We start from the raw sequence: 21,837 nt of genomic DNA, 5'->3' as shown, positions 1-21,837 counted from the left end.
TAGGATGTCACTTTGGTTTCAAGAAATAATAAATTTCATTTCTAATAGAGCTATCGGTATTAGGAAGGTTCATGTTTTGTATTATTAATAGATTTCAGACTTTATAAGCCACAAGTATTACAACCATTTAAGGGCATTAGTGAGGAGTCTTTTTGTTTATAAGTGACAGTAGTTTAAAGGAAAAGATTTATTGACTCACTAGGAAGTTGAAGGCATCCCTGCCTTCGGTTATGGCTGGCATCCCTGCCTTCAGAATTGAAGCAATGTCATTGAATTGGCTCCATTTCTCCACTGTGTTTCTCTCTATGTTAGCTCATTTCTCAGGATATTTTTTCCCAATGTGTTGGCAAAAAATGTATGCCAGCATCCTCAGGCGTACGATTTCCTTTTAGCTAATGACTCTAAAGAAAAAGAGCCCTGCTTTCGCGGTGGTGTGTGCTAAGTTGCTTCAGTCATGTCCTACTCTTTGTGACCCTGTGTCCATGGGATTCTCCAGGCAAGCATATGAGGGAGTGGGTTGCCATGCCCTCCTCCAGGGGATGTTCCTGACCTAAGGATCGGACCTGCATCTCTTACATCTCCTGCATTGGCAGGTGGGTTCTTTACCACTAGTGCACCTGGGAAGCCTCTTTCCCAGTGGTGGTGGTGGTGGTGGCGGTTTAGTCACTATATCATGTCTGACTCTTGCGACTCCATGAACTGTAGCCCGCCAGGCTCCTCTGGCCATAGTATTTCCCAGGTGAGAATACTGGAGTGGGTTGCCATTTCCTTCTCCAGGGGATCTTCCTGACCCAGAGATTGAATCTGTGTCTCCTGCTTTGCCAGTGGATTCTCAGACACATTCCTAGGCACAGCTCTCATTGCACTGGCTTAAGTCACATGTCCATCTCTGAATCAATCACTGTTTTAACAGGGATCGGACTCCTGTTGGTCAGGCCTGAATTGTATGCTTCCTCCTCAACCGAGATGAGGTCAGTTCTCCAGATTACCTGTGGAATGAAAATGGAGCAGAGATGGTTTCCCAAAGAGCTGCTAGTCAAATAGAAGGTGATGGTTCCCATTGAATGAGGTTCATCTGTGGTCATTGGCTATAGCAGTAGACATCACTAGGTGGGTGACATAGGCAAGTGGTGATGGATGCCCTGTGGTGACTAATATGTCTTATTTGTGAGCATTCATGAGAAACTCACATGGAGAAACTCCACCCCAGAGTCCCAGCAGTACCATGCTCAGGGCAGACATTGTTGGAAGCAGAAGCAATTATCCATTAACAGGTAAACAGTCTGTGAAGCATGGATGAAACATGGGTGAAATCCTAATGAAAATCAAAGTGGGAATTCAAGGCCAGGCACTGTATAGCTTGGCTTACAAGAGAACTGATTTTTCAGGAAAAGCCTTATTTTGAATATTTGTCTATCTTATGAAGTTTCTTTTGGACTCTATACACTGCTGTTTGGGAAAGTGGAAACTAATTTCTTATGATGCAGAAGCAAGTTTTGGGGAAGAGAAAGAAAGAGAGAGTATCGAAGGAGCTGAAGAGAAGAGGAACAGAGAAATGATGTGTATTTAGATCCAACTTAATGTCAGATTCATGAATATTTATGAATGAACATTACACAGCAATAAAAGCTTTTAAAATGTTAGTCTTTTAAAACTGACCTTGCACCTCATTCTGGAGGAAGCATATAATTCAGGCCTGGTCAATAGGAGTCTCCAACCCTCTTAAAACAGTGGTTGCTCCAGAGATGGACATGTGACTTAAGCCAGCCCAATGAGAACGATGCCTGGGAGCTTGCCTGGAACCACTGGGAATGTAGTGCTCCTCTTCTTGGGGGATAATGGTTTCCCCATAAACTGTCCATAGGCTGAGAAATTTCTGGACATTTGAAAAAGGGCCCCCCCAAAAGCATCATGTGCTGCTGCTGTTAACATGAACATGAAATGAAGGGAACCCTGGAGATCTGAACCATTGAGGAGCATGCAGAAAGCCAGCAGCCACAATTTGATCTCCAAAAAGAACTTTAACAGGATGTGCTATACCAGATGCTAGTCCATGCTATAGTCTTGGAATAACTGAGAAAACATCGTTGTTGTTGTTCAGTTGCTCAGTCATGTCTGACTCTTTGTAACCTCATGGACTGCAGTACATCAGGTTTCCCTGTCCTTCACCATCTCCAAGAATTTGCCCCAACTCATGTCCATTGAGTCGATAATGCTATCCAACCATCTCATCCTCTGTCACCCACTTCTCCTCCTGCCCTCAGTTTTTCCCAGTATCCGGGTCTTTTCCTATGAGTTGGCTCTTCTCATCAGGTGGCCAAAGTATTGGAGCTTCAGCTTCAGCATCAGTCCTTCCAATTAATATTCAGAGTTGATTTTCTTCACGATTGACTGGTTTGAACTCCTAGCTGTCCCAGGGACTCTCAAGAGTCTTCTCCACCACCACAATTTGGAAGCACCAGTTCTTCAGTGCTCAATCTTCTTTATGGTTAGGAATTTTTTTAAATGGAAAGAGCAGTCTTTTGAGAGAGATATAGAGAGTTATTGCAATCCCTTTCTAGAATCAATTACATATTCAGGTTTTAGAAAAAGATCAAACAACTCTTTTGAGTACTGTGTGTTGGGTTTTCTTGGGCACTGAATTAGACCCACTTCCCTACCAAAATATTCTCTACTCTTTTTTATAGGGATCTTTGAAAATATGTCATATATTTATTTATTTTTGACTGCACTGGGTCTTTGTTGTTGCACGTGGGCTTTCTCTAGTTGCCGTGAGCAGAGGCTACTCTCTAGTTGCAAAGTGCTGGCTTCTTTTGCTGCAGACCATGGGCTTCAGTAGTTGTGGTGCATGGGCTCAGTTTCCCTGTGGCATGTGGGATCTTCCCAGACCAGGGATCAAATCTGTGTCCCCTGCATTGGCAGGCAGATTCTTAACCACTGGACCACCAGGAAAGTCCCTACAGGGGTCTTTCTAAGCAGATCCAGGTAAGTAGGTGAGGAGGAAGCTTATTTTCTGGGAAGGTTTTCTGTTAATTAGTAGTGCTGGGGTAACTCTTGGATTTAATGGATACTTTTTTAGTACATAATCATTTGGCTACTTCTATGTTTTAAACCTTTGGTTGATTTATGAAACAGTTAGAATTGGTGAAAAGAGAATGGAAATGGAATGCAAAGTTCCTATCCTGGCTTTAGCCTGTATTAGATGTACATCTTTGGAAAGTTAATGTGTTTCATCTTGGCTATTTCAACCTATAAAGTAGATATAATACTATCTACTGCAAAGGCTTGCTTTAGACATTAAAGGAGGTGAATAATCCTTCAAGATGCCTGGCATGTTTTAGGAAACATGGGATCATAGGAATAATATCTCACATTTCAGCTATAAACAGATCTGTCTGTGACCTGGTTTTTTTTGATGAAATTTCCATAGAGCCAATGATTTACCATGTTAAGCCTCTAGGAGTGGTGATCTCAAAGAGGCTTTCAGGAAATATGTCCACCACAGGAATTTTAGTAGATTGTCCCAAACCTATTTAGTCAGGGTTAAAGATGCTGGACCATCAATCTGAATATAAATACATACTTCTTTTTAAAAACCCTAGAGATAAATTACAAATTATGACCTATAAATGAACCCAGGGCATTTATGCTTCTTCTTGGAAGATTTCCAAGATGCCATTAAAGAGATTTGTTGTTAGTTATTGGTGGATTTAAGCATTACCCTCCCCCAACTCACCATGCCAAGGAATAGTGGTTAAGAATTGATCTGCTTGTTCCAGAGGGGCCAGCAAAAAAATACTGCAAAAACTGCACAGGAAAGATGCATATAACAATGTGTGTGATCTTATTGCAGATGGCATTTGACTTAGTCTTTTTGGGCTGCCATAACAAAATAAAATAGACTGGGTAGCTTAAACAATAAAAATTTATTTCTCATGTACTCGGTGATTGGAAGTCCAAGATCAAGTTGTTGGCAACAAAGATTTCATTCTGATGCCTTTCCTTTTGACTTTTAGGCAGCAGCCATCTTGTTGTGTGCTCACATGACCTCTTAATGTGTGGAGAGAGAAAGCACTAATCTCTTCTTATAAAGACACTAATCCTTTCATGGGGGTCCCATCCTTATGACCTCATCTACTTGGACTGCAAGGAGATCCAACTAGTCCATCCTAAAGAAGATCAGTCCTGGGTGTTCATTGGAAGGACTGATGCTGAAGCTGAAACTCCAATACTTTGGCCATCTCATGCAAAGAGTTGACTCATTGGAAAAGACTCTGATGCTGGGAGGGATTGGGGGCAGGAGGAGAAGGGGACGACAAAGGATGAGATGGCTGGATGGCATCACCGATGCGAGTTTGAGTAAACTCTGGGAGTTGGTGATGGACAGGGAGGCCTGGCGTGCTGTGATTCATGGAGTCGCAAAGAGTCAGACACGACTGAGCGACTGAACTGAACTGACTGAAACTTAATTCCCTTCCAAAGGCCCTACCTCTGAGACCAACACACTGGGGGGTTAGAGCTTCAACATATGAATTTTAGGAGGATACAAACATTCAGTATTAACAGGATTTTGAGTGTCAAAATGTGTGGGAAAATATGGCCACAAATCCAAAAGGCACATGATCTCTCAAATCTGACACTTCACCACAAAAGTAATTGACTATCTCATGAAGTTATCTTTACCTTCTCCCTCACCTATTTAAGTAACTTAAAAACCTGTTCTACCTTGTACCTGGAGGGTTATTTTTATTTTTATTTTTGGTTACACTGAGTCTTTGTTGCTGTTCACGGGCTTTCTCTAGTTGTAGTGAGTGGGAGCTACTTTCTGTTACAGTGCCTAGGCTTGTTACTGTGGTGGTTTCTCTTGTGGAAGGCTGTAGGCTTGAGGGCTCAGTAGTTGTAGCCCACGGGCTCTTGAGTGTGGGCTCGGTGGTTGTGGCACATGGGCTTAGTTATCCAGGGCATGGAATCTTCCCAGACCCAGTACTGAACCCATGTCCACTGCATTGGTAGGTGGATTCTTATCCACTGTACCACCAGGGAAGTCCTGGAGGATTATTTTAGAATTTACCCTATCACACAACCATCACTTATCACCAAGTATTGTGGTTTTGACTAACAATACTACCCTGTTTGTGGGGCGGGGGGGGGGGGGGGAAGCAAATGTGATATTTGCAATAAATAAATATTTGCATAAATAAACATAAACTTTGCAGTCTGTTTGAAGTTCTGTTTTATAGCCTTATTACGCACGAAGTCTTTAAACAGGAGAACTTGAAGATCAGAATCAGTTCAGCATCTGATTCTGATCTGATCAGAATCCGATCAGAATCAGTGTCAGCATAAGTTCAGCATTTCCCAAGGAGGATCAACTGTATCTGGCAGAGGATTCTGACCAATGGAGTAACCATTTTTGTAGAGCAGGATCTTATGGGGCTTTGCCAGTGATGAGTTTAAATATCCCTATTAGGCATCAGATTTCTTGAACCTCAGTTTTTTCTGTGTTCTAAGAAAGATTCTGATAAGTTATTTAGTTCCTCACGTATCTTAATGAGAAAGAGTGAGCTTCAGAGAGTGACAAAATTCTGGTCCTTGGAAAGAGGAAGTCATGTATTTCATTGTAAGTTACATGCCCCAGTCTTTGATGAATTAATTCATGAGGGTTCTGGGTTAGTTCCCCAAGCCTGGTCAATTCTGGGTATACTGAAAAAAAATTTGAGTTTCTACACTTTAAAGATTAGAATTAGAGTGTGTATATAAAGACTTACCAGGTGGCGGTAATAGTGAAGAACCTGCCTGCCAATGCAGATGTAACAGACATGGGTTCAGTCCCCGGGTTGGGAAGATCCCCTGGAGAAGGGCATGGTAACCCACTCCAGTATTCTTGCCTGGAAAGCTCTGTGGACAGAGAAACCTGGTGGGCTATGGTCCGTAGGGTCGCAAAGAGTCGGACATGACTGAAGCGACTTAGCACACACACACCTGTACATCTCTACACACTATAGTATACAGGTACACTGACCATAGTGAAACCTTGCTTGAGTTTCTAGCCAGTGTCTCCATGTCTCCTATATCTTTTAACTTGACAAATCTGAATGGGCATGTCATTTGCCACCTACCAGCTGCTGTGTCATCTTCATAAACACAGAGATGCCCCCCACTGCCAAGCCCACAGGACAGCTCTGCCCCAGGAATAGGATATTTGGCAGAAGACACATGTAGCTGTGCCAGAATCCTACAGGGCACAAAATAGAATGGTATCTTCAGGATCTGTAGTTAATTTCTTCATATGCTACATCTCACCTTTCCAAAGAGTCTGCACAACAGCTCAGTTTTAATGGACACAGTTTATACCAAGAACCAGTGAAGGTTTTTAGAAGCTTTAGAAAAAACTTCTAAAAAAGTTTGGAGAGTCATGTATTTCTCCCTTGAGTGGAAGTTTATACATACTACAGTTACACAGTGAGCCAAACAGGACCTGTCTCTCCAAGTATAGTTAACACTTGAACTTATAAACTGTGTCCTGGGAGAAGATTCTGGCTGAAAACTTTGAGGCAAGTTAAGTAAAAGGTATTTGATTCATTCATATTGCAAATTAGACATACTGGTAGCTTTTTGGCTACTAACCCATTTAATATAGATATTCTTGTTCCGTCTTTTTGCTGGCACTTTTAAAAATTTTCTTTTCTTTAACAGAATCTTATTGGAGGTTTGTTTTCATAACTCTTCAGAGTACAAGTTCCATTGAATGGCATGCATTTATATAATCCTCTAACTTGAAACAGACCTTTGTCTTTGAGCAGCTGTCTTTATGAATATTTCATTAGTGACTATACACTAGTAACACTTTTCAAATTCCCCTTTTATTTTTAAACAACTTTCCTCTTCTTTGTTGTTATTAGATTTATGTTCTTTTCCCTTATAACTCTTACCAGAGATCATCTTTCAGATATCCTAGGAATTTATAGGTATAACATCCATAAATTTTCTCTAAGTAGAGATGTCAGTGGCATCTTGTATATGTTTATTGACATAAAATAACTCTACAAAAAATAATTCCTCAAATAATGAAATAATGATGTGTTTAAAGTACAAAAAGGCAGAATTTAAGAATACATTTTCCAGACAGAAATTGGGGTCCCCAGAATATCTTTAAATTATAAGCATGGTGACTGAAGCACTGGTTCTCAGGTTGTTCACCAGTCTCTCTTAAAAATGTCAAGCTAAAGTTCATTCTGGTTCCAACATCATCTATTAATCCGGTGATAAATGTTCACCCATTTGATAACTAGACTCTTCTGAATACTTAATATTTCTGTTGAATAAGTTGTTCAATTGATATACCAAAATCATAGATCGAAATGCTCATAACACCTTTATGGCAAAAACAGCTTTACCACAAATTTCTCTCCAGCTTGATGTCAATCAGTCAGTACCCCTAAGATTTTGTTGTCCTTCTGACAGTCCAAATATCTAGTTTTTATTCTTCAGGATTTTGTGAGATCTGCTGCAGAGACAGGAAGCAAAATTTCTGTGAGTTGGTTGCTGGGAGAAATGTGCCAGCACCAGAAGGTGCCAATCCTATTTCCACCTCTTAGCTGCATTTCCTAGCTAATGAGGATACAGCACAATGTTGGTTTAATACATATGTTGCATTCTGGAGGACAGTTCCCAGCATGGCAGAAGGTCCCTGTGATGCTGCCTTAGTTCCTCAGATCATTCCACCCTTGTGTGACACTTCTGGGGATAGGGGGTTGTCCCAGCCAATACTGTGTGGGACACAATATCAAATGGATGAGGCATTCTTAAGTCCTTGAGAAGTGATGCTGAGCAGGGAAGGGAAACCCATATCCACAGTAAGTATCAATTGTGATGAGCACAAATAACTTCCCCTTGTAGGGTGTATGGAGTGTTCTCTAGTCCCTAAACAGGTTAATCCTGTAAGACTAAACCAATAAAGTGAAGCAGATACTTGATCATCTCAATATCCAATTTCCTGCTATTCTGCATGTTAGTTAACCACAACTGGAAGGCCACCTCAGTAATTTTGATGACCTACATTGCAAGGGTCATCACCACTCTGTTTACCACTACAATGGAGTTCCTGTTGCCTTTAGATCCGTGAATAATCCAACTCCAAATCCCATTGTGAGGTTTGCTTTCCCAGGGCCACTGCTGGGACTGTGTTAGCCTGGGTTTCCTAGAAAACAAGATCTGAGGCAAAAACTTACATTCCTAACATTTTAGAGAAGTGTTTAAAGTAGAAATGAAGGGAAACAATAAGTGAGACAAGGGAAGGAGGGAGGACAAACACACACGGATGTGCAACTGAGTTGGTCACTACCTCATGGATAACAAACCCAGTGGATTGCCTGGCCCACTTGATGTCTTCAGAGGCACCAAGTAAGCCCATGCTGCACCTTTGAAACAGTCCATGGTGTGGGAACAAAGGAGGGTAGAGGAGAAAAGGCAGAGAAACTTGTTTGCTTCCTCCCATCTTCTTCCATGGGTTTAAGCCCATCCCAGGTGGCATTACTTGTTCTTTACTTCTCCAGGTAGCTGTTGTTCCCAGAGCTACCTGGAGAAGTGCTTCTGCAGGACCCTCGTTCTCTATCAGCCCTGTATTATTTGGGGGCTCTTGATCTGTGTGTGTTGCAGCAGCATGGGGGATCCTGAGCGGTGTCTGTGACCATGGGAATTGTGTTAAGGCTGCTTGGTTGGGGCACAAGTAATAAAAAGTGGGTGTGGCCATAAGAACTGGGTCTTGCATGAACTGGGTCTATTCAGAAAACATAGGTGCATTCAGAAAATAGTGATTTTCCCTAGACTGATACCCTACAGGATCCTTCTCTGCCTGGAAAATTCCACAGGCATGATCAAGAATACATTTCCAGCATGAATTCTTGTAAAACATTTATACTTCTTGCTTTCCTTAGGGGACCTAGCAAAGTGCCTGCCACAGAAAAGGCTCTGGGCAATTTGGCTTTAGAAGACTTACAGTTCTTACAAAGCCATCTCCAGTGTCTGATGGACCCAGAAGACAAATTACCGCATTTGTCTCTGTAATTAGCTTCTCACAAAGTGTACATATTAGCAAGAAAATGAAAAAAAAAAAAAGCTCACTGTTTCTGACATTTAATTTAATTACCTGGGTCATTTCTATAACTTAAATTTCAACCTACTGGAAATGATTTTATCCTTTCTCGAACAAATTTACTGTTTTTTTTTTTTCTTTGAACACATAGGCATTAAACCATTTTTCTCAAGACAAGACATTTGAATTCTTATGTCTTTTTATAATTCAAAGCTGTTTATTTTTGAAATTCAAACAAGAAGGAATACCCATTAGCTTAGATTATATGTTTAGTAGGTGTATTTTACGTTTAGTTTCTGGGGAAGAGTGGGGATGGGAGGGTGGCAGAAGAGAAGAGGAAATCCGAGGAAGTCTAGAGATATATTGATTGGTATTTAGAAATGAGAGAAGACTTTTGATTGTTTGTTTTGTTTTTTACAACCAGGAAATCCTGTATTACAACCAGTTAAAATATTGAGATTTCTTATTGGCATTGGTAAATTAGTTTTCTCAGTCAATATTTCAGGTGCTTGAACTATCATTTTGTGAAATTCACCCCATGCCAGTAAGTTATATCCTTCAAGAATTCATATATTAATATGACAAAAACTATCACTCATTGGGATCATTTAGTTAAACAATGCCAATCATTTGCAAAAATTCATATTCAATAAAGATCTTCACTATTCTTTCAGAGGTGAGGAAATATATGGCTATGGAAGGGCATGTCTCTCTGGTTTCAGACCACTAGTGAGGGAACTAAGACTCAGTTAGTCCTACTTCAGTAACTCTTTCACGGTAATTTGAAAAGTTTAAATTTTTTTTTCTTATTAAAGACACCAAGGCAGGGATGGCAAGGATGAACCATGTGAAAATGGGAGCTATTTGGAATTTTCTTCCATGTTTATTACATATATGCATATGTCCCATATGCACGTATGCTTAGTCGTGTCTGACTCTTTGTGACCCCACGGAAGCCTTTAGGCACTCTTTAGGCACTATTGCCTGGTCTGTGCAATAAGACAACATTGGAAATATACACAGTATATCTTATCTATAACACAAACTACATACAGAATATATTATAAACAAATATATGTAATAAGGTTTCTCAAGTTGTACAGTGGTAAAAAATCTGCCTGTCAATGCAGGAGACATGGGTTTGATCCCTGGATTGGGAGGGTCCCTTGGAATAGGAAATGGCAACCCACTCCAGTATTCTTGCATGGACAATTCCATGGACAGAGGAATCTGATGGGCTTTAGTCCGTGGAGTTGCAAAGAGTTGGACATGACTGAGCAACTGAGTATGCACACGCAGTGTGTATTGGGCCTGTGAAGTCTCTCAGTCATGTCTGACTCTTTGCGACCCCATGTACTGTAGCCTACCAGGCTCCTCAGTCCATGGGATTTTCCAGGCAAGAGTACTGGAGTGGGTTGCCATTGCCTTCACCAAGGGATCTTCCCAACCCAGGGATCGAACCCAGGTCTCCCGCACTACAGGCAGGTGCTTTACCGTCTGAGCCACCAGGAGTAACCACTAATACCTTCCTATTAGGGAGTTGAAGAAGCCTTTAGCCAAAATTGTATGAATTTTAGATCCTTTCTAACCCTTCTTGTTTTTACCAACTAAGTTAGGAATCTCCATCCCATGCTCTGTCACCCAGACTGATCTTCCTAAACTGTGTATTCCTTGGCACTACTGATAACCCATTTGCTACTGAGGACTTTCAGCCTGCCAGCCTGCAGTTGCCTCAGGTTCTATCCCTGAAGCAGAGAGTTTGTCAGAAACAAACTTATACAATACAGGAGATGGGGTTTGGGATATACTTCCCTTCACATGCATGAGAAATGCCCTTTGCTGTGTGCTACCACTGAGGGAGTTGTTTCCACAGTTCATCTATTTAACACTTGTTCACTTATTTACATTTGTCGGTTTTACTGAGTTATAATTTTTCAGTTTTATTGAAGTCTCAAATAAGATTGTGAGATACTTAAAGTATATATCATGGTGACTTGATATACATAACATTGTGAAACGATTTCCTCCATCTAGTTAATTTATATACCCATTACCTCACATATTTATATATTTATTTATGCATTGTGAGAATTCAAGACATATTCACTTCGTGCTTACTTTGTGCCAGGGGGTCATGACAGGTGCTAGGAATATAGACGTGAGTAAGATGTGTCTGGGCCCTGGCCTCCCAGATCCCATGCTTTAATAGACACTAGGGACAATTTAATAAGCAGTTTCAGTAGTGAATGCTGGGCTAAGGGAACTGTAGAGTGCCTTGGAGTTGAATAACAGGTGGGGGGCATCATGGTAAGCTTCTGTGTAGGAGGACCAGTGTGTGACATGTGAGGGAAGAATGTGTAGAGATTAGCTATAAGTGGAATGTTTTAGTGTTCTCAGAGACTTAAGTGATTATTCAAAGTTGGATTGTGTTGCCTGAAAGAACCCCCTTTATTCAAGATTGTTCCTGTCTCCCCCAAACCCCAAGATAAGTGCTGGGCTCCAAGTCAAATGAGCTGGGGTTTGAATCCTAGGTCTCATGGTGAGTTTTCTGGGTTTTCAGTTGTAGACCACAAAATTCTCTAACTCTAAGCAGAGACATATTTGTTCTGGGAGACTAGGTAGTTTGAAGACACCAGGGAGGCCAAGGAAACACACCTGGGTACTGCATAGCTAAGAACACAGCGGCTTAGGGCAACACTCAAGCCCCCCACAGGTCTGTTCTGTGCTACCTCTAGTGCTACCACACCTATGATATTGGGGGCCAGAACCTGAGTTCCCCCTCAGTTACTCTGAAAGAAACACATGAAGAAATACCATGTACAGTCTCCACAGAGGGAGGCTCCTCCTTGTCACTTCTGCCTCCAGCTGTTGCTCATGAGAATCTAGGCTGCACATGGAATCCAGTTTCAATGCCTGGGTAATGCTGTTTCTAATTTTCCAGCCTCTGTGATGGCATATTATACCCAAGATGAATTGTGTGTGTTGAATGAGCCAGTTTTCTTTATATGTCACATCCAATTACTAACCGTCTAACCTTAGGGAAATTGCTTAATCTTTCTGTGTCTCAGTTTTTTCGTTTATAAAATGGAACTGGTAAATGGACCATATCTCACAAGGTTGTTGTGAAGCTTAATAAAATATATAACACGTGCTGTAAAGATTACTACAATAGATAACAAATGCTAGCCCTTAGTTTAGATATATGATATTACAAAATAATGTTATCTTCTATTCCTGCTATTATTATTATTATCAGAATTAGCCCTACCTCAAAAGGAACCAGAGAATTCCAGTGGGCAATGGCACCCCACTCCAGTACTCTTGCCTGGAAAATCCCACGGATGGAGGAGCCTGGTGGGCTGCAGTCCATGGGGTCGCTAAGAGTCGGACACAACTGAACGACTTCACTTTCACTTTTCACTTTCATGCATTGGAGAAGGAAGTGGCAACCCACTCTAGTATTCGTGCCTGGAGAATCCCAGGGACGGGGGAGCCTGGTGGGCTGCCGTCCATGGGGTCACACAGAGTCAGACACGACTGAAGCGACTTAGCAGCAGCAGCAGCAGCAGCAGCAGCAGCAAAAGGAACTGCATGCCCAGCGAGATAGCTGAGTCCAACTGGCTTTACTTTGAATTACCTTTTCTGAACATACATATATTACGTTGCCAAGCCCAGGGACTAAGGTACATTATTGGTAGATAGGATGGATGAGATTGGGGATGAAACAGGAAAGGGTGGACAAGACTTTAACAACACCTAGCAAAAAAACTCCTGAATGCCTGTTAAACCATCTAAAATTCAACCATGAATTTTAGTCTTTTGGGTCTCTTGTGTTTTCTAGAGTTCTTTAAGAATTGCAACAAAACCATTGTCAGTCCCTGTCTTGTATTTGCCTGCTGCTTATTTTCATTATGAATCCTCCACAGTAGGATAGTCTCACCACGGAAGAATTCATCTTAATAGTGACCATCCTACTGCTTTAGAGGGCCTGGAATTGTCATAATCCTCAAAGCAGTTGATAGCTGCTTAGCTCCAATTAGGGTCCTTTTACATCCTCTTGTTGGAGACATGTTTTTTTTTTTTTTTTTTTGCTAATAGTTATATCTAGAAATCTATGTTTCATCCAGTACCATAGTGCTCTCACTACTTGTCTTATAACCTGACGGACACTTAGTCGTGAACTGTGTTGGTGTCCACAAATCAGCTACCTAGCTCTCTACTCCATTTCAGCAGCTTCAGAGTGGGAGGGGGAATTTTCGTTTCCAATTCCTCCAATTTTCTGGTTGGATGCTGGGGTGAGATTCATACCCTATGATTGAAGAGTGACTCGGATTCTTGAGTGATCCTTCCTCTTGTGGAGTCCTGATCACTGTGTTTTACCAATGAGATCTGACACTCAGTGCTGGTTGCTTTTGGAGTTAAAAATCTGTCTTCTCAGACATTACCATGCTGGACAACCTAGCTATCTTCAGCTAGTCTCTGTATTTAGGTTGTATTTCTCCAATCTCTGTATAAAAGTCTTCTACTCCAAGGTCCCAGCCCAGGTCCACCAGAATTATGACTAAAGTGAGATCTTTATGAGCTTCCTCTGGAAAATCCTATGAGAATGAAATGGAAACAGGGTAGATACATTTGGAAGAAAGGCCAGCAAGCACTATCTGATCTGTTTGTATCCTTTGTCTGCATGATCAGTCCTGGCTACAACCATTGTTCAGAATTTGATGTACAGAGCAATTTGTATACACAACAGCCCTTCATTTTCAAAAAGGATTTATTTTTATCCCCCAAATATCCTTCAATTTATTTATCATAAAGGAGCCCTGCTTCTTTGGCAGTTTTCCTCTGGCTGCATTAGTTGGAAATCTGTGAGCACCTCTCCTTGGCTGCTGATCCCTGTCTGACTGACAGCATCTAGGAGATGACCTCTCTCCGGGAAAAAGCAGAGGGATTTCTTAGGAATAACTAAAAGTCTTTTTAGAAAACAAAGCCTTCTTCCAACCACTTATAATTTTCCTCTGAGTATTCAGCAAAGAGAAATATCTCATGGAAATCTCCCTTCTTGCATTTACCCTTTGGGGGACAGCAAACCACTTTCTGCCCATTATGTAGGGCTCTTTGGCCAGAACAGTAACTTAGAGATGTCACCTTTTCATGGAAGGGTCCTGTCTTTAATATGCAGAGTAGGTGGAAGTCTCTAGAAATGTGAGGACGATGTAAAAAGGATTTTGCATTGCAGTGTGAATGATGACAATGTTTTTAATCGAGAAGAGCATTGCTGTGCGTGAGCCAAGAGACTCTTTCTCTGGCTGTTGGGAGCCATTTCCTCCAGGACTCATCCCACCAGTCCGTCATCAGGTGAGAGTGTTTCTCGGGCTGCACGCCAGTTCTTGGATGGCTGAAACACTTGCCTGGACTTTGGCTACTCGCCCCACAGTGCTCTCTGAACACAGTCACCCACAGTGACTCACATAGAAAGCTGTTACCTCACTGTGTTGACTTCCATTGTGTGGGCTGAAGGTTGAGTTTATCTGGAAGAAAGGATAATGAGAACCAGAGATGAGGTGGCTAATTGACAATCTCAATTACCAAATGTCACACGAAACCATAGAAGCTCTTAATAAGGAGGGGAAGGTGAGAGTTTTGCCCTCTACCGGATTTCTTTTGCAATCAGCAACTTGTGAGTCACAGCTGATTTGGGGGAAGGTACAGTGAGTTCCATGGGGTTTAGGCAATGGAATGAAGATTTTTCAGTGAACAACTCCCAGCGGGGCTTCACAAGGGAGAAGGGTAGAGGAGGACTCACATTTCTACTAAGTGGATGGTAATAATCTGGAGAAATCTTTCACTGAGTGGCTGTTCCATACTCGTGTAACCCAGATCTGAGCTGAAGTCTACCAATCCCTTACAAGAGAGTTCAAACCCTTATTTCATGCTTTATCATCTTTTGGTTCCAGTTTTTACATGTGCTATCTTTGGTTCTGTCTCATGTGGACTCTGAGATAAAAAACTCAATGCCTTCCTTAATTTCCTCAAAAATAGTCCAACAAGACAGAAAAGATTATCATCAATTGTATTAAAGATATGGGGGTAAAGGAAGAAGTCACAACACAGCTTGACAGGTTAATAAGCTAAATTTTCATATTAGGCATTTTTGTTCTTTTCTGGTTTTTGTTCCTTACCTCATCCCTTAACTACCAAGAAGAGTTTCTCCCTTGCTCTTTACCCTTGTGAGTTCTGGGGCTTCTGTTGTCCTCTTTCTCCTTTTACTTCCAGACTGCTCTATGGGAACTTTAATTTTTCATCTCTCTATTATGCAAAACAATGCAGTTTCCCCTAACTCCAGATCACAAACTTGGATGTCCAAATACATCAATGATCTAACAAGGTGGTGGTGATGATGAAAAAACAAAACAAGCAAAAAAGCAAAAAAAAAGTTGTTATACCACTACTATTCATTTAACAAATATATGCTAAGTAGTTACTATATGCCAGGCATTGTTCTAAGCACCGTCCATCTCTCAATAGAATTTGCATAGCATCTTTGCATTGTCAGGATCACTACCTGATTTCAGTTGGAATATCACACTTGTTGCCCTAGGTCAAGACTTTGGTTAACTCTGACTCACGCACCTGAAGTTTCATTCATTCCTTTATTTATGGAAGACAGACATCACCTCTGACCTATGCAGTCCATCCACTGTGGAGAAGTAGTCAACTAAGGAGAGACTAGGCTCTGGTGTTGGGACTAGAGGCTTCCTCTCTGAAAAGTTCTGGGGTGTTGCCATGGTCTTCAGATATATTGGAAGGATGTGTGATGACCATAGGAATGTGATGGTCTATAAGGGAGCTAATTTGGTCCCCCAAGAGCCTTCTATAACAATTATGGCTGGGTACATCTGGGAGACGACTGGGGCTCCCTACAGTTCACTCTGCTCTCCAGGCCTCTTCTATACAATTGGGCTCATGAGATCATTTATCAAGAGCTTCCTGTTGGTTGTTGTTGGTTGGGTCAGTTGTGTCCAACTCTTCGTGACCCCATGGACTGTAACCCACCAGGCTCCTCTGTCTATGGAATTTTCTAGGCAAGAATACAAGAGTGGGTTGCCATTTCCTACTCCAGGGAATCTTCCTGACCCAGGGATCAAACCCACAACTCCTGCATCTCCTGCATTGGCAGGTGGATTCTTTACCACAGTACCACCTGGGAAGCCAAGAACTTCCTGCTTCTCCTTGAATATCTACAGTTGACATGAAGGAGACAAATAAACATAAATATTTAAATGTGGGCTCTGGAGTCAGACTGTCTATATATAACTCCTGCTCTTAAGACTGGATATGACATTGAGCTAGTACTTAACTTTTCCATCTTTATTTTTTTCCCCAGATGGGTAGCAAGGATATAAATATCTGCTTCATACGGTTGTTATTAGATGGGATAGTTAATTTTATGTACCAGCTTGACTGGGCTATAGGGTTTCCAGATATTTGTTATACATTATTTATGGGTGTGTCTGTGAAGGTGTTTTCTGGATGAGACCAACATTTGAATTCATAGACTGAGTAAAATATATTTCTTTCTCCAATGTGAGTGGGCTTCACCCATTCCATTGAAGCCTAGAAAGAATAAATGGCTGAATAAAAAAAGAATTCTTTCTTTCTTTCTGGCTATCTTTGAGCTGGGACATAAGTTTTCTGCCTTCAAACTCAGACTGGAACTCTGTCATCTGTTCTCCTGGGTCTTGGCTTGCTGACTGTAGATCTTGGACTTCTCAGTGAGCCAATTTCTTATAGTAAATATGTATGTAGTTTCCTATTGATTCTGTTTCTCTGGAGAAGCCAGATTAATACATAAGGATTATGTAAAATGATCTAGTAGAGCTCTCAGCATACTGCTAAGTGTTGTAGAGTAAGCGTTCACATACTTAGCGATTCTTCAGATGTTTATCAAATCCAGCTTTTGTACTGGGTACTGTTCCAGGAGCTGGAGATACAGTGGTGAACAAGGTATGCAAGGTGACTGCTCTCAAAGAGCCTACATTCTAGCGAAAGAAAACAAATAATACACAAATAAGTAGATTTCAGGGATAATTTCAGAGAGTGGTTAAGTTCTGTAAAAGAAGTAAAACAGGTTGATGTCATAAAGAGACTGGAGGGATTCCTTTAGATAAGATGGTGGAAGGTCTTTTTTAAGTAGGTGATTTTTAAGTTGCAAAATGAACAGTGATAAGGAGCCAGCCATCAAAAGTGGTGGTGACGATGGTGGTGGTGGTGTGTGTGTGTACGTGTATGTGTGTGTGTGCGTGTTTGTGTGTGTGTGTATGTGTGTGTGTTGTGTGGTGTCATTTAAGGGGAGGATTGACAGATAAGAAAGACATTTCTAGGCAGAGGAGCCAGCAAGTACAAAACATCTGGAGTGGAAAAGGTTTTGGTGTGTTAGATCTAAGACTTCCAAAAGTCTGGATGAGGGGAGACTGTCATCAGAGGGTACTTCTGAGATGGTTAGGAGCTAGACCATGTTTGTCTTAAAGCTATGGAAACGCATTTAAATTTTTTATCCTAACTATTCTGGAGCACTGTAAGAAGAGGAGTAACCCAAAATGATCAATGCTTTTAAAAGAGCACGCTGAGCATTACATGGAAAAGGGATTACAGAGGCAACCGTCAAATCCAGGAGACTAGTTAGGAGACTACTGAAATTGTTCAGGCAAGAAATGATAGTGACTTGGACTACAGTCCCAAGTTGCCATGGTCTGAATGTTTGTATCCCTGCCCACACTGCACTTCATATATTGAAATTCTACTGCTCAGTAAAATAGTATTAGCAGCTGGAGTCTTGGGGAGGTGATTAGGTCATGAGGGCAGAGCCTTCATGAATGAGATCAATGCCCCCATAAAAGAGACCCCAGAGAGCTCCCTTGCCCCCTTCTGCCATGTGAGGATACTGTGAGAAGTCTGAAACCTGGAAGAGGGCCACCCCCTGACCATATTGCCACAATAATCTCAGATTTTCAGCCCCTAGAACTGTGGGAAATAAATTTCTTTTGTTTATAATCTACATAGTCTGTGTTATTATATTACAGCTGTCTGAATGGACTAAGACATTGATGGAGACAGGGATAAATGGATGGATTTGGTATGTTTTGGGGGCAGGAAGAGTAAATAGGAGTGGAGTAATAGTTAATATATCTAATCAATGGATTAGATGTAGATGAAGGAAAAAGAGGAGTTAAGAATGATACCTACATTTTGAGCTGAATCTACTGATTATTAGTGCTACCATTTACTATGATGGGTAAAAGTGAGGGAAAGACAGATTTGGACAGAAAAAAAAAACACCAAAATTCTTTTTTGACATGGTTAGATAGAGAGACTTATTAGACATCCAGGTGAAGGTGTATGTGAATTACTCAATCCTCATCCAAACCCCTTCTTGCAAACCTCTCTGTAAAGGTTAGAAAATTAAAGACATTTCTTCTCAGGTCCTTTTGGGGCTAGAATGCACACAAAGCTTGGGCTCTGGCTATCAGAGGCATTTCTAAAGACTGGGAGGGCAAACATGAACATTTTACAATAATGGCTCTATGACAGGAGACTGGATATTCTGAGGCAACCATGGAATTCCCTGGAGTCAAAACTGCTATAGGCGAGCAGCAGTGGACTTCCTTCTATGACATTTCCATGGTGTGATTAGTTTTTCTCTTGGGTATGTGACATCTGCACCTGATTCTCTGGCTCTTTAAAAAAATTCTGTAAGCTACTCAATACCTTGTAACAAGTACTGTCCTGTTTAAATTAGCTTGGAGAATTCTGTTACATACAACTAAGCACCCTGATGAATATAGTATCCATAACAATTAGCATTATTGCTATGAATCATTCTGCCACCTCCCATAATCCTCCATCCTTTCAGGTATGTGTATGAAAAATTAATTTTAACCCATCAAGATGGAGAGCTGAAAACACCCATTCATGAAAAAAGCCTGATATTATTATCTTCCACAATAAACAGAAGATATGCTCCAGTAATTTCTTGGCCAAGGAAATTTCTAAGCTGCTAGGTTTGAGAAAATAGGATCTGTTCAACAAGAAGTAACAAATCAAGTCATGAAAACTAATAAATCAGGATTAGAGTCTCCCCTCCTCCTACCGCCCCAAGCTCATCCAGCATTAATGAGTCTTTGGCAGCGTGTCCTTTATATTTTCCTTTGAGTGGAAGGGCTTCTGTGTGTGTGTTTGAGTTATTGCTGCAAGAGACTAGAGGGCTCTGATTTTTCTGGAGTTTGCTTACTGACAAAATGGGCACTGAAGATAACGGACCCTAAGACCCAGGGACCACCAGAGGCTTTCTAAATACTCTGAGCAAAGACCTGAAGAATCAAGTGAGTGGGAATAGTCAACAAAGAGACATCAGCATATCACAGCCTGTTTACTAATCTTTCAGGACACAGGATGGACAAGAAACATATTCCTGCCTATTTTTAGGGAGGGTCATTAAGCAGTGGCAGACTCTTTATAATAACATGGGCTGCAGCAGATTGTCATAGAGCCTCATCAGTCTTTCCTATTCTTGTATTTAACTATAGCTTTCTACTGCAAGCACCTGTGACCTGGGAATCTTCTCTGGCCAAGGACCCTGGCCATGCAGGACTGGCTAGATATGCTGGGGAGTTGGCACCTGAGGGGGCAGTCCTAAACTGGTGATGAACTGGAGTTGGTGGATAAATAACTTAATCCTTCTTTGAGTGGAATAATTCTGAGGCTTTCTCTTTAAGTGTTCCAGAGGATCTCCAGCAGGATCAAGTTGCTTACAGCTGCAACCTGCTTATTAGCATACTCTGCAATGGTTATCTTCCCTCCCCTGTCTCATTTCCCTGTTCCCTTATTGGTACAACTCCCAAATAAATGGTTTGCCTTGAGTTCTTTCTGGAGAAACCCAATGTAAGACAATGGTTAACATGTGTATAACACTTACTAGTTACCATACGCGGTTCTAAGCATTTTAGGTTTATTACCTATTTAATCCTCATAGTAGCTGTATTAAACCATACTAAATAAGTAATATTATCCTCATTTTACAAAGGAGGATCCTGAAGTACAGAGTGTTTGAGCTATTTGTCTATGATGAAACAGCTAAATAAGTGTGAGAGGCAGAATTTGAACAAAAAACAGTCTGGCTCCAGAATCTATGCATCTAACCACTACTCTATACAGTGGATTATCATCTACAATACTCTAATCACTAGCTAAATAAGGCTATTTACCTTTAAATTAATTAAAATTAAATTAGAATTCAGCTCTTTGGTTGCACTAGTTATATTTCATGTGCACAAGAGTCACATGTGGCTTGTGGCAATTGCCCTGGACAGCACAAATTTGGAACATTCCCATTTTTGCAGAAAGTTCTATTGGACAACACTGTTATGCAAGATCTATTTTAAAACCTATGGTTTAACTCAAACTTCCTTAACATTAGAGAAACACTCACTTATCCAGAAATGCCCTTCTTTAGAAGACATGGGCTTCCCAGGTGGTGCTAGCGGTAAAGAACCCACCTGCCAGTAGAGGAGATGTAAGAGATCTGGGTTTGATCCCTGGGTGAGGAAGATCCCCTGGAGAAGGAAATGCAACCCACTCCAGTATTCTTGCCTGGAGAATCTCATGAACAAAGAAGCTTGGTAAGCTACAGTCCATAGGGTCACAGAGAGTCAGACACAACTGGAGTGACTTAGCACGCACACATAGAACATATAGTTGAGGGTCAGAAAATGCATTAGATCTCTCTGCCATTTCTCACAAGAGAGATACTCAGATCTTTCTCTAACCTTCCTTCTGATTTGCTCCAGCCAGTTCTATTAAGCATGCATCTATTGTTTTCCTGATGATATTGAATTAGCAGGTGAAAATTCTGGTAGACTGGCCTGAGGCTAGAGACAGATATATTAACAGTGACCAGCAGAAACCATCAGAAGCCAAAAATGTGATCCTGAGATACTGACTATGTGGGTCTCATAGTCAGCTAAATATGAATAACTAACATGCTAACTGTAAACAATGGACCAAGAGCTCAAAAACACAGAAGTTGGGATCAAAAGGTGTGGAGGTAAACAGTCCAACTAAGTTCAGCCCTCACATAGGATGCAACACTGTGACTGATGTTTTCTTGATGATGACTGTGAGTCATCCAGAGAAGGTTAAGAGAAGAATGCCATGCATTTTAAAAGGGTTTCCATCCAAAATGACTTTTAAAAAGCTTGTTTTCCATTTAAAGTATGTTTCAGTTACCTGGGAATTTAGCAAAAACTCATTTTCCTGAGACTGTTGAATGCAGGAAATTTTTCTCTAATGAGCTTTACAAGAAAGCTTTACCTGTATTTCTACTTCCATTGCAGTATGGAATAATGCTCTCAGACAGGGAGGATATAGTCAGTTTGGGTTCTGTGAGTCTGAGCCAAGAAAGAAGTTTAATCATCTCAGAGGAACTCAACCTGAGTAATTCCTGACGTCATTCACTGTCCATCTCTCAGAGTGACCAGCTTGGGTCTGGGCCACCATGCTTTTCTCATTCTCTGGCAGACACAGACAACTCTAAAAATAATCTCTAAGAAAGGACTTCTGCAAGTTAGATGTTGGCATCTCTATTTCTCTGGGGTTTGGAGGAAGAAGCCTCCCAGGCAGGTTGCCTGTGATGGGGAGTGGGACTCCATTGAGGTTAAGTGCCCAGTGGATTGACTCTAATTGGAGGG

Source organism: Dama dama, chromosome 1, assembly GCF_033118175.1.
Source record: "Dama dama isolate Ldn47 chromosome 1, ASM3311817v1, whole genome shotgun sequence".
NCBI classification, from domain to species: Eukaryota; Metazoa; Chordata; class Mammalia; order Artiodactyla; family Cervidae; genus Dama; species Dama dama.
The sequence above is the reverse complement of the archived record's forward strand: the minus strand, read 5'-3'. Positions refer to the sequence as shown.